The 14199-nt window shown below is 54.7% G+C and overlaps 1 protein-coding gene across 1 annotated transcript in view; it reads left to right on the forward strand.

Moving 5' to 3' along the window:
- The window catches only part of LOC144487054 (claudin-7-like), a 161324-nt gene that overhangs the window by 107883 nt on the left and 39242 nt on the right, over nucleotides 1-14199 (forward strand). The gene's annotated exons all lie outside the window — the stretch shown is intronic.

Consider the following 14199-nt stretch of genomic DNA (forward strand, 5'->3'; position numbering starts at 1 on the left):
GATTACGTCACGGGCTGCCTCAGCTCCGCCTCAAAGGGGAAATAATTAAAATTTGTCCAAATTCCTCCCCCAAACCCCCCAGGGAACAACCTCCAACCCCCCAAAGTCTCCCCCCTCCTCACTCAGCAAATGCTGCAGGAGTGACTGGAACTTTTCTCCACTCCCACTGGTTCAAAGGATGGCCACTCAGTGAAAATATTTGGTCAATCCTCCACCCTTCAAAACAGCCAGATTGGGGTCCACTCGGCCCATTGTGTCCCTGCAATCCCCTCCCTGTGGTTTTTTTCTCTTTCCATTCGAGTTACGTCTGTGTTTTTATTTTGTTTTTCTCTGCTGGCAGCGAACTGGCCACCTCGGCCTCTTTTTAGTTCGAACCAAATGAACAAACTCAAATTAACTCGGGGACAAAGTCAAAGGGGCGGCTCCCCAAAAGGAGGGGGGAACGGCCCCAACAGAAATCAAAGCACAAAGGAAACTTTAAAAACATCAAATTATAATGTGATCGTCAGGGTCGATAACGCACCCCAACCCCTGCGGTGCCCAACGGGCGCGGAAGGCGTCAACCGCGCCCGTGGACACCGCATGCTCCCTCTCCAGGGACACCCGGCCGCGGACGTAGCCGCGGTAGAGGGGCAGATAGTCAGAATGGACGGCCCCCTCGATCACCCGCTGCCTGGACCGGTAAATGGCGCGTTTCGCCAGGCCCAGGAGCAGGTTCACGAGGAGGTCGCCATCCCGACCCTCCCCCTCTCCGCACCGGGTGCCCGTCGATCAGGAGCGTGGGACTGAAGTGCAAACAGAACATCAATGAAAGGTTCTTTAGGAAAACATAAAGGGAGTGCAGCCTGAGACACAAAACATAGACATGGTCCACAGACTCCACAAGGCCACAGAAGGGGCAAGCTTCGGAGCCCGTGAACCAGCGAATCCTACGGTTGTGCGGGACTGCTGCATGCATCACCCTCCACCCCAGACTGGCCGCCTTGTTAACAGGGGTCCTGCTGAAGCCCAGAGGTCAAGTGGCCAATCAAACAAATAGGGGTTAAAGGTGAGAGTGAAAAGGTCAAACACTGGGGTCAAAGCTGAGAGTGAGAGGGTCAAACACTGGGTGGGGGGTCAAAGGAGGTCCAAGGTGAGAGTGAAGGGGGCCAAACACTGGGGTTAAAGGTGAGAGCGTGGTGAACCACTGTAACACTGTCTGTATATGGGATATGCCTGGACACGCCCCTGCTGCCTCAATCCGGGCTCCGCCCTCCTCGGGGTATAAAGGTGGCTGCTTTCCGCCCCTTTTGCCTCAGTTCGGGTTAGCCATCGGTTTGGGAGTGCTTCTGTTCTTGTTAATAAAACCCTGTTGTTCCGCAACCTCTAGTCTTTGCGTAAATCAATGGTGCATCAATTTTATTAACAACATTTTTGAAATGGAGCAACTCCTGAAACCTGACAAATTGGATTTGGATCCGCAGGCAGTCGGCGCCTCTTTCGATCACTGGCTGCGCTGTTTTGAGACCTTCATCGCCTCCTCCTCCTCCGTCGCCGTAACAGACACCGATAAACTGCACGTGCTCCACGCCCGCGTCAGCGCTCACGCCTTCCCGCTGATCCGAGACGCAGAGACTTACCAGGAGGCAATCGATCTCCTCAAGAGCCAGTACAACCGGCAGCCGAACGAGGTCTACGCCAGACACCTGCTGGCCACTCGCAGACAGCAGCCCAGGGAATCGACTGAGCAATTCCTGCGCGAACTGCGTGCACTCGGCAGAGCCTGCAACTGCAAGGCCGTTTCAGCCGCCCAAAACGCCGGCGACCTGATCAGAGGTGCCTTTGTCGCGGGCATCAGGTCGACCGATATCCGGCAGCGCCTGCTGCAACAAGGTGGGCTGGACCTGAAGAAAACTGTGGAACTTGCCGGCTCACTGGAGGTAGCATTCCAGAACCTCGAGGCCTACACTCCCGACCACGAGGGCGCACCGTGGACACCGCGACCGCAGCCATCTCTGTACCCGGGAGGGCCACAAACCTACACCACGCCCCGTCCCGACGCCGAACTGACCACTGCGGCAGTCCCCAGAGGCCCGAGGTGCTACTTCTGCGGCCTGGAGAAGCACCCACGACGACGCTGCCCGGCGAAAGACGCGATCTGCTCTGGCTGCGGTAAGAAGGGTCACTACCTGAAAGTTTGCGGGGCAAAATCGGCCCCCAGGCCCAGCAGCGCCGCATGCGATCTGCGGGAGGGACCGCCTTCGACGCCATCGACCGGGTGCGATCCGCGGGTGCCGCCATTTTGGACGCCAGTGGCCGCATGCGACCCACATAGGCCGCCATCTTGTATGCCATCAGCCACGTGCGACCCACGGAGGCCGCCATCTTGGACGCCACCAGCCACGCGCGACCCACGGGAGCCGCCATCTTGGGTAACGTCAGCCGAGTCACAGGGGCTGCCATTTTGGGAACCGTCAACCGCATCACCACTGACAGTGGCCTCGGTCGCGTTGGACCAGTCCAGGCCTCACCAGCTCGCCTGGTCAATGATGGACATCAAGGTAAACGGCCACACTACTAACTGCTTATTTGACAGTGGGGGTACGGAGAGTTTTATCCACCCTAACACGGTGAGGCGCTACGCACTGCCAGTACTGCCAATGCAGCAATCAATCTCCATGGCTTCGACGTCCCGGTCAGTGAATGTCCTCGGGTACTGTGTAGCAACTCTGACTGTACGGGGTACGGTGTACGACAAGTGCAGGCTCCTCGTGCTGCCACAGCTCTGCGCTGCCGTACTACTGGGGCTAGATTTCCTGTGTCACCTTGGGAGCGTCACCATGGTGTATAATGGGCCTTTTCCCCCAATCTCCATCCAAAATCCACAGCTAACAGACCAGCCACCGCGCACCACCTGTGGCCTCTCGACCCTCAAAGTCGCCCCTCCCTCGCTCTTTGAGCACCTCACCCCCGACTGCAAGCCCATTGCCACCAAAAGCAGATGGTACAGCGCTGGAGATAGAGCGTTCATCAAGTCCGAGGTGCGACGCGGGAGGGGATCATTGAGGCCAGTACCAGCCCCTGGAGGGCCCAAATGGTGGTTGTCAAGACTGGGGAGAAACTTCGCATGGTCATTGACTACAATCAGACCATCAACCGATATACGCAGCTGGACGCGTATCCCCCTTCCCCGCATCTCTGACATGGTCAATCAGATTGCACAATATCGGGTGTTCTCCACCATTGATTTGAAGTCTGCATAGCACCAGCTCCCTATCCGCCCGGAAGACCGCCAATACACTGCCTTCGAGGCGGATGGCCGTCTCTACCACTTCCTTCGGGTCCCCTTCGATGTCACCAACGGGGTCTCGCTTTTCCAGCGTGAGATGGATCGAATGGTGGACCAGAACGGGCTGCGGGCCACCTTCCCGTACCTGGATAACGTCACCATCTGCGGCCACGATCAGCAGGACCACGACGCCAACCTCCAAAAATTCCTCCACACCGCGGCACTCCTCAACCTGATCTACAATAAGGAGAAGTGCCTATTCCGCACACGCCGCCTCGCCATCCTTGGTTGTGTTGTGGAGAACGGGGTCATCGGCCCCGATCCCGACCGCATGCGCCCCCTCCTGGAACTCCCCCTCTCCACCAGCCTCAAAGCGCTGAGGAGATGCCTAGGCTTCTTCTCATACTACGCCCAGTGGGTCCCCAATTATGCAGACAAAGCCCGTCCGCTCATCAAATCCATATCTTTTCCCCTGGCGGCGGAGGCTCGGCTGGCCTTTGACCGCATCAAAGCGGATATCGCGAAGGCCACGATGCACGCTGTAGATGAATCCACCCCATTTCAGGTGGAGAGCGATGCGTCTGACTTCGCCCTAGCCGCCACTCTTAACCAGGCGGGCAGACCCGTGGCCACCTTCTCGCGCACCCTCCAGGGCCCTGAAATTCGACACTCCTCTGTCGAAAAAGAGGCACAAGCCATCATGGAGGCTGTGCGACACTGGTGCCACTACTTAGCTGGCAAACGGTTCACCCTGCTCACGGACCAACGGTCCGTTGCCTTTATGTTCAGTAACGCGCAGCGGGGCAAAATCAAGAACGATAAGATTTTGAGGTGGAGGATCGAGCTCTCCACCTACAATTATGACATCTTATACCGGCCTGGGAAGCTCAATGAGCCCCCAGACGCCCTGTCCCGGGGGACCTGTGCCAGCGCGAACCTAGACCGGTTACAGACTCTCCATGATGACCTCTACCACCCGGGGGTTACCAGGTTCTTCCATTTCATCAAGGCCCGGAACCTGCCATATTCCATCGAGGAAGTCAGGTCTGTAACCAGACACTGCCAGGTCTGCGCAGAGTGCAAGCCGCACTTATACCGGCCGGACAGAGCACACCTCATAAAGGCCACCCGCCCTTTCGAACACCTAAGCGTTGACTTCAAAGGTCCCCTCCCCTCCTCTGATCGCAACATATACTTCCTCAATATCGTTGATGAGTATTCGCGGTTCCCTTTCGCTATTCCCTGCCCGGATATGACCTCGGCCACGGTCGTCAGGGCCCTGCACAGCCTCTTCACCCTGTTCGGTTTCCCTAGCTATATCCATAGCGACCGGGGATCCTCCTTTATGAGTGATGAGCTGCGACAGTACCTGCTCTCCAAAGGCATAGCCTCGAGTAGGACCACCAGCTACAACCCCAGGGGGAACGGACAGGTGGAGAGGGAGAATGCGACAGTCTGGAAGGCCGTATTATTAACTCTCCGGTCTAAGGGTCTTCCAGTCTCCCGCTGGCAAGAGGCCCTCCCTGATGCGCTACACTCAATTAGGTCACTACTGTGCCCGGCTACCAACGCCACCTCTCATGAACGGATGTTTGTTTTCCCCAGGAAGTCCTCCTCGGGGACCTCACTACCGTCGTGGCTGACGTCCCCTGGCCCTGTCCTGCTCCGGAAGCACGTGAGGACCCATAGGTCGGACCCCCTGGTCGAAACGGTCCGGCTCCTCCACGCCAACCCCCAATACGCCTATGTGGTGTACCCCGACGGGCGGGAGGACACGGTCTCCATTCGCGATCTGGCCCCCGCAGGTACTACGTCCCACGGCCCCTCACCCCCAGCTCCCAACGTTGCCCATGATGCACCAGGGTGGCAGCACGCTCATTTAGCCCCCGTGTACGGCACGCCTGAGCCCCAGGAGCCGCCTCCACACACCCGGCAGTCTGAAGGCACTACGGACGGCTTCACCGGTTATGGACTGGCGTCTGACCCATCACCGCGGCCTCCTGAACCGGCACCACGGCCGACACTGCGACGGTCGCAGCGGCAGATCAAGCCCCGGAGAGACTGAACTTGTAACTCTGTGACTGTCGTTCCACCACCTCGCCCCCGCCGAACTTTTTTTAAACAGGGGGTGAATGTGGTGAACCACTGTAATACTGTCTGTATATGGGATATGCCTGGGCACGCCCCTGCTGCCTCAATCCGGGGCTCCGCCCTCCTCAGGTATAAAGGTGGCTGCTCTCCGCCCCTTTTGCCTCAGTCCGGGTTGGCCATCAGTTTGGGAGTGCTTCTGTTCTTTGTTAATTAAAGCCTGTTTCGCAACAGCGAGTCTTTGCGTAAATCAATGGTGTATCAGAGAGCGAGGGGGTCAAAGACTGGGGTTAAAGGTGAGAGTGAAGGGGGCCAAACACTGGGGTTAAAGGTGAGAGTGAGGGGTCAAACATGGGTTAAACGTGAGAGTGAGTGGGGTCAAAGGTGAGAGTGGGGGGACAAACACTGGGGTTAAAGGTGAGAGTGAGGGAGACAAACACAGGGGTTAAAGGTGAGAGTGAGGGGGGGATAAACACTGGGGTTAAAGGTGAGAGTGAGGGGGTCAAACACGGGTTAAAGGTGAGAGTGAGGGAGACAAACACGGGGGTTAAAGGTGAGAGTGAGGGGAGTCAAACACTGGGGCTAAAGGTGAGAGTGAGGGGGGGGAAACGCTGGGGTTAAAGGTGAGAGTGAGGGGGGTTAAACACTGGGGTTAAAGCTGAGAGTGAGGGGGTAAACACTGGGGTTAATAGTGTGTGAGGGGTAAACAGTGGGGTAATAGTGAGTGAGGGGACGGTGACAGGGTGAAGCAGACAATCTTGGTCAGTAGGAGGGAGCAGTGAGCAGGGGGACAAAGCGTTCAGTGTACAGACTCCGTCCCCACAGCAACACCACAGGAATTCTCCATTTCATTATTCCAGTTCAAAGTCCACACATCCTGCATCAGAATATTCCAACTCAGCAACAGAAACCTGCACTGAAAACCCGCACCCCAGTGAGAGTCAGTGTGTGTGGGACCCGTACCCCAGTGAGAGTCAGTGTGTGTGGGACCCGTACCCCAGTGAGAGTCAGTGTGTGTGGGACCCGCACCCCAGTGAGAGTCAGTGTGTGTGGAACCCGTACCCCAGTGAGAGTCAGTGTGTGTGGAACCCGCACCCCAGTGAGAGTCAGTGTGTGTGGGACCCGTACCCCAGTGAGAGTCAGTGTGTGTGGAACCCGTACCCCAGTGAGAGTCAGTGTGTGTGGAACCCGTACCCCAGTGAGAGTCAGTGTGTGTGGGACCCGTACCCCAGTGAGAGTCAGTGTGTGTGGAACCCGTACCCCTGTGAGAGTCAGTGTGTGTGGGACCCGTACCCCAGTGAGAGTCAGTGTGTGTGGAACCCGTACCCCAGTGAGAGTCAGTGTGTGTGGAACCCGTACCCCAGTGAGAGTCAGTGTGTGTGGGACCCGTACCCCAGTGAGAGTCAGTGTGTGTGGGACCCGTACCCCAGTGAGAGTCAGTGTGTGTGGAACCCGTACTCCAGTGAGAGTCAGTGTGTGTGGAACCCGCACCCCAGTGAGAGTCAGTGTGTGTGGAACCCGTACCCCAGTGAGAGTCAGTGTGTGTGGAACCCGCACCCCAGTGAGAGTCAGTGTGTGTGGAACCCGTACCCCAGTGAGAGTTAGTGCGTGTGGGACCCGTACCCCAGTGAGAGTCAGTGTGTGTGGAACCTGTACCCCAGTGAGAGTCAGTGTGTGTGGAACCCGTACCCCAGTGAGAGTCAGTGTGTGTGGAACCCATACCCCAGTGAGAGTCAGTGTGTGTGGGACCCCTACCCCAGTGAGAGTCAGTGTGTGTGGGACCCGTACCCCAGTGAGTGTCAGTGTGTGTGGGTCCTGAACCCCAGTGAGAGTCAGTGTGTGTGGGACCTGAACCCCAGTGAGAGTCAGTGTGTGTGGGACCCGTACCCCAGTGAGAGTCAGTGTGTGTGGGTCCTGTACCCCAGTGAGAGTCAGTGTGTGTGGGACCCGTACCCCAGTGAGAGTCAGTGTGTGTGGGACCTGTACCCCAGTGAGTGTCAGCGTGTGTGGGACCCGCACCCCAGTGAGAGTCAGTGTGTGTGGGACCCGTACCCCAGTGAGAGTCAGTGTGTGTGGAACCCGTACCCCAGTGAGAGTCAGTGTGTGTGGGACCCGTACCCCAGTGAGAGTCAGTGTGTGTGGAACCCGTACCCCAGTGAGAGTCAGTGTGTGTGGGACCCGTACCCCAGTGAGAGTCAGTGTGTGTGGGACCTGTACCCCAGTGAGTGTCAGCGTGTGTGGGACCCGCACCCCAGTGAGAGTCAGTGTGTGTGGGACCCGTACCCCAGTGAGAGTCAGTGTGTGTGGAACCCGTACCCCAGTGAGAGTCAGTGTGTGTGGGACCCGTACCCCAGTGAGAGTCAGTGTGTGTGGGACCCGTACCCCAGTGAGAGTCAGTGTGTGTGGAACCCGTACCCCAGTGAGAGTCAGTGTGTGTGGAACCCGTACCCCAGTGAGAGTCAGTGTGTGTGGGACCCGTACCCCAGTGAGAGTCAGTGTGTGTGGAACCCGTACCCCAGTGAGAGTCAGTGTGTGTGGGACCCGTACCCCAGTGAGAGTCAGTGTGTGTGGAACCCGTACCCCAGTGCGAGTCAGTCTGTGTATGTTCCTTCCCCCAGTTCCAAGCCGGGTTGAATTTTTTTATTTGGGAAAGTCCACATGTCGAAATGCGGTGTTGTGGCTCTCGCTGCAGATGTTTCGATGATGGTGTGTGTGTGATATTCGGGTGGGGCACCTTAATCCTCCACCTTCTATTTACTGAATATATCCCTGCGTTTGATTAACAAACAGAAGTTTCTGGAAACAGGGGCAGAGGAAGTGCTGTGTGTTTGGAGACAGAAAGGTTGAGTTGACGTTTCAGTGGTGCGACCTTTCCGAGCCACAGGTTGGAGAAGTGACTGACTTTCAGGAAGTTTGGACACTGGGGGAGGGGAGCGGGGAGAGTCACTGGAGAAATTAAACCGATAAAATGGCCAGCGAAAAGGAATTGGCTGTAAAACAAAAGCAGGAACCCAAAGTAGTCTGGACGGCTCAGCGGGTTAGCACTGCTACCTCTCAGCGCCGGGGACCCGGGTTCGATTCCCGGCTTGGGTCACTGTCTGTGCGGAGTCTGCACGTTCTCCCCCGTGTCTGCGTGGGTTTCCTCCGGGTGCTCCGGTTTAGAAACATAGAAACATAGAAAAACTACAGCACAAACAGGCCCTTCGGCCCACAAGTTGTGCCGAACACATCCCTACCTTCTAGACCTACCTATAACCCTCCATCCTGTTAAGCTCCATGTACTCATCCAGGAGTCTCTTAAAAGACCCTATTGAGTTTGCCTCCACCACCACTGACGGCAGCCGATTCCACTCGCCCACCATCCTCTGTGTGAAAAACTTCCCCCTAACATTTCCCCTGTTCCTACCCCCCAGCACCTTAAACCTGTGTCCTCTCGTAGCAGCCATTTCCACCCTGGGAAAAAGCCTCTGAGAGTCCACCCGATCTATGCCTCTCAATATCTTATATACCTCTATTAGGTCTCCTCTCATCCTACGTCTCTCCAAGGAGAAAAGACCGAGCTCCCTCAGCCTATCCTCATAAGGCATGCCACTCAATCCAGGCAACATCCTTGTAAATCTCCTCTGCACCCTTTCAATCTTTTCCACATCCTTCCTATTGTGAGGCGACCAGAACTGAGCACAGTACTCCAAGTGGGGTCTGACGAGGGTCTTATATAGCTGCATCATTATCCCCGGACTCCTAAACTCAATCCCTTGATTGATAAAGGCCAGCACACCATACCGCTTCTTAACCACCTCCTCCACCTGCGGGGCCGATTTCAGAGTCCTATGGACCCGGTCCCCAAGGTCCTTCTGATCCTCTACCGTACTAAGAGTCTTTCCCTTTATATTGTACTCCTTCATCCCATTTGACCTACCAAAATGGACCACGACGCATTTATCTGGGTTGAAGTCCATCTGCCACTTCTCCGCCCAGTCTTGCATCCTATCTATGTCCCTCTGTAACTTCTGACATCCCTCCAGACTATCCACAACCCCACCAACCTTCGTGTCGTCGGCAAACTTACCAACCCATCCCTCCGCTTCCTCATCCAGGTCATTTATGAAAATGACAAACAGCAAGGGTCCCAGAACAGATCCCTGGGGCACACCACTGGTGACCGACCTCCATTTAGAAAAAGACCCATCTATACCCACTCTTTGCCTCCTTTGGGCAAGCCAGTTCTGGATCCACCGGGCAGCAGCCCCTTGGATCCCATGCCCTCTCACTTTTTCTAGAAGCCTTGCATGGGGGACCTTATCGAACGCCTTGCTAAAATCCATATAAACCACATCTACCGCCTTCCCTTTGTCAATGTGTTTAGTCACATTTTCGAAGAACTCCACCAGGCTCGTAAGGCACGATCTGCCCTTGACAAAGCCATGCTGAGTATTCTTGAGCATACTAAACCTCTCCAAATGCTCATAAATCCTGTCCCTCGGGATCTTCCCCATCAGTTTACACCTCCACTGAGGTTAGACTCACCGGTCGGTAATTACCTGGGCTATCCCTATTCCCCTTCTTGAAAATAGGAACCACATCCGCAATCCTCCGGCACCTCTCCCGTCTCCATCGACGACGCAAAGATCATCGCCAGAGGCTCTGCAATCTCTTCCCTCGCCTCCCACAGTAACCTGGGGTACATCCCATCCGGACCCGGCGACTTATCTATCTTGATGCCATTCAAAGATTCCAGCACAACCTCTTTGTTAAAGTCCACATACTCAATCTTTTCAGTCCACCGCACGCCCGCAGTACATCCACCCAGGTCCTTCTCCTCTGTGAAAACCGAGGCAAAATACTCATTAAACACCTCTGCCATTTCTACTGGTTCCGTACAGACTTTCCCGCCTTCACCTTTTATAGGCCCTATTCCTTCACGTCTCATCCTTTTACTCTTCACATATTTATAGAACGCCTTAGGGTTCTCCTTAATCCTACCTGCCAAGGCCTTCTCGTGACCCCTTCTGGCTCTCCTAATTTCCTTCTTTAGTCCCTTCCTACAAGCCGTATACTCTTCTAAATCCCTATCTTCGCCAAGCTCTCTGAGCCTTTTGTACGCCTCCCACAGACGTGCCGGTTCAGTGTTAAATTCTCCCTCAGTGTTACCCGAACAGGCGCCGGAGTGTGGTGACCTGGGGATCTTCACAGTAACTTCATTGCAGTGTTAATGTGAGCCGACTTATGACACTGATAAATAAACTTTAAGATCACGGCTGATCTGATATGATGTGAATGCGGAGGTTGGCAGGGGAGTTCGAGGGGTGTCCAGTCATGGCTCTGTGATGAGGGAGGGAGGGGGGGGTAAGGCCCCATGTTAACACACTTTCTCCCTTCCTGTGGAGGCCATGCCATAGCCCAGGAACCCGAGAGGAGGTGAATGGGGTCGTTCAGAAGGTGTTTGGGACTCTTGCTTTTATCAGTGGTGGCATTGAGTAGAAAGGCAAGTAGCTAAGTTTATTTATTAGTGACACAAGTCGGTTTACATTAACACTGCAATGAAGTTACTGTGAAAATCCCCCTAGTCGCCACACTCCGGCGCCTGTTCGGGTAACACTGAGGGAGAATTTAGCACGGCCCAATGCACCCTAACCAGCACGTCTTTCGGACTGTGGGAGGAAACCGCAGCACCCGGAGGAAACCCACGCAGACACGGGGAGAACGTGCAGACTCCACACAGACAGTGACCCAAACCGGGATTCGAACCCGGGGTCCCTGGCCCTGTGAGGCAGCAGCGCTAACCCACTGTGCCCCCGTGCCACCCCAGGTAATGTTGGAGCTGTACAGAGCGACAGTGAGGCCACAGCTGGAGTACTGTGTGCAGTTCTGGAAACCTCACTATCGGAAGGATGTGATTGCGCTGGAGAGGGTGCGGAGGAGATTCACCAGGATGCTGCCTGGGCTGGAGTGTTCCAGCTCGGAACAGAGGCCGGTTAGACTGGGGTTGTTTTCTCCAGAGCAGAGAAGGCTGAGGGGGGACCTGATTGAGGTGTACAAGATTATGAGGGGTGTGGACGGGGCGGGAGGGGGGTAGGGAGCAGCTGTTTCCCCTTGGTTGAGGTTCACGAGGTGGCATAGTTTTAGGGCAAGGGGCAGGAGATTCAGAGGGGATTTGAGATAACACGTTTTCACTGGGAGATGGTGGGAATCTGGAATGCACTGCCCAGGAAGATAGTGGAGGCTGGATAAGCACTTGAAATGTCATAACATTTTTACGCAGAGAGTGGTTGGGGTGTGGAATGGACTGCCTGCAGTGATAGTGGAGTCAGACACTTTAGGAACATTTAAGCGGTTATTGGATAGGCACATGGAGCACACCAGGATGATAGGGAGTGGGATGGCTTGATCTTGGTTTCAGATAAAGCTCGGCACAACATCGTGGGCCGAAGGGCCTGTTCTGTGCTGTACTGTTCTATGTTGTAACATTCCAGAATACTTGATTTGATTTATTATTGTCACATGTATTGGGATACAGTGAAAAGTATTGTTTCTTGTGCGCTATACAGACAAAGCATACCGCTCATAGAGAAGGAAAGGAGAGGGTGCAGAATGTGGTGTTACAGTCATAGCTCGGGTGTAGAGAAAGATTAGCTTAATGCGAGGTCGGTCCATTCAAAAGTCTGACAGCAGCAGGGAAGAAGCTGTTCTTGAGTCGGTTGGTCCGTGACCTCAGACTTTTGTATCTTTTTCCCGGCGGGAGAAGGTGGAAGAGAGAATGTCCGGAGCGCGTGGGGTCCTTGATTATGCTGGCTGCTTTTCCCCGAGGCAGCGGGAAGTGTAGACAGAGTCAATGGATAGGGCATGGGACAAGTGCAGGAAAATGGGATTAGTGCCGCTTTAGAGGTAGTTATTGTCGGTGCAGACTCGATGGGCCGAAGGGCCTTTTCTGCACTGTGTGACTCTGCGACGCCCCCCCACCCCGAACCCCCCGCCCCACCCGCCCTCACAGTTCTGTTGAGGCAACGATTAAACCTCCCGCCTGCGTTCCCAGCCCAGAGATGTTCAGTCTAGTGTTTGTTATAATGGGACCGGGGCCTTGTCTATTTACTGAATTTATCACGAGTGTTTTTAACATTGAAACAATCTCGGAGAGACCGAGAGGTGGGGGGAGGGGGGGGAACACCTGGAATGAATAGATGGCAAGAATTGCATTTCTATAGCGCCTTTTGCCACCCAGGACTTCCGACGGTACTTTCAGCCAATGACGCACATCTGGAAGGGGCTCGCTGTCGAAACCCGGCAGATGTGGCGGCTAAATGGTGCACAGCAAGATCCCAGTGTGAAATGACCCAGATGGGTTATTGGTCCAGGGGTAAATATTGGCCTCAGGATGGTGGGGAGAAGCCCCCTCCTCCCCCCCACCCCCCCCCCCGCCTCTGTCCCCATCTCTTCCCCCACACCCTATCGCTCTCCCAAAGTGGGCCCGGAATCATCTTACGACCACCCCCTCAGAACAGCGACTTGACATCTCACAAGACCACCACAAGAAGTCAGAGCAGAAGGAGGCCATTCGGCCCATCGAGTCTGCTCTGCTATTCAATGAGGTCCAGGACTGATCTGATGCGATAAACCTCAACTCCACTTTCCCGCCTTCTCCCCGTAACACTCGATTCCCTTAAAAATCTGCCCGTCTCAACCTTGAACATTCTTAACGACCCAGCCTCTACACCGGGAAAGAATTCCACACGATTCACTCCCCTCTGGGAGAAGAAATTCCTCCTCATCTCTGTCTGACATGGGCGATTCCCCCCTCACTCTGAGATTGTGTCCTTTGGACCAAGGCTCTCCCACAAGGGGAAACAACTTCTCAGCATCCACCCTGTCAAACCCCCCCTGAGAATCCGATACGTCTCAATAAGATTGCCTCTCATTCTTAGAGTCATCGAGGTTTACAGCATGGAAACAGGCCCTTCGGCCCAACTTGTCCATGCCGCCCTTTTTTTTAACCACTAAGCTAATCCCAATTGCCCGCGTTTGGCCCATATCCCTCTATACCCATCTTACCCATGTAACTGTCTAAATGCTTTTTAAAAGACAAAATTGTACCCGCCTCTACTACTACCTCTGGCAGCTCGTTCCAGACACTCACCACCCTCTGTGTGAAAAAATTGCCCCTCTGGACCCTTTCGTATCTCTCCCCTCTCACCTTAAACCTATGCCCTCTAGTTTTAGACTCCCCTACCTTTGGGAAAAGATGTTGACTATCTAGCTGATCTACGCCCCTCATTATTTTATAGACCTCTATAAGATAATCCCAAAGCCTCCTACGCTCCAGGGAAAAAAGTCCCAGTCTATCCAGCCTCTCCTTGTCACTCAAAGATATGTAGAGGGGCAGGTAGTACTGAGGAAGCAGGGGGGGCTGCAGAAGGACTTGGACAGGTTAGGAGAGTGGGCACAGAAGTGGCAGATGGAATACAATGTGGAAAAGTGAGAGGTTCTGCACTTTGGAAGGAGGAATGGAGGCTTAGACTATTTTCTAAATGGGAAAATGGTTAGGAAATCAGAAACACAAAGGGACTTGGGAGTCATTGTTCAAGATTCTCTTAAGGTTAACGTGCAGGTTCAGTCGGCAGTTAGGAAGGCAAATGCAATGTTAGCATTCATGTCGAGAGGGCTAGAATACAAGAGCAGGGATGTACTTCTGAGGCTGTATAAGGCTCTGGTCAGACCCCATTTGGAGTATTGTGAGCAGTTTTGGGCCCGTATCTAAGGAAGGATGTGCCGGCCTTGGAAAGGGTCCAGAGGAGGTTCACAAGAATGATCCCTGGAATGAAGAGCTTGTCGTATGAGGAACGGTTGAG

Source organism: Mustelus asterias, unplaced genomic scaffold, assembly GCF_964213995.1.
Source record: "Mustelus asterias unplaced genomic scaffold, sMusAst1.hap1.1 HAP1_SCAFFOLD_562, whole genome shotgun sequence".
NCBI classification, from domain to species: Eukaryota; Metazoa; Chordata; class Chondrichthyes; order Carcharhiniformes; family Triakidae; genus Mustelus; species Mustelus asterias.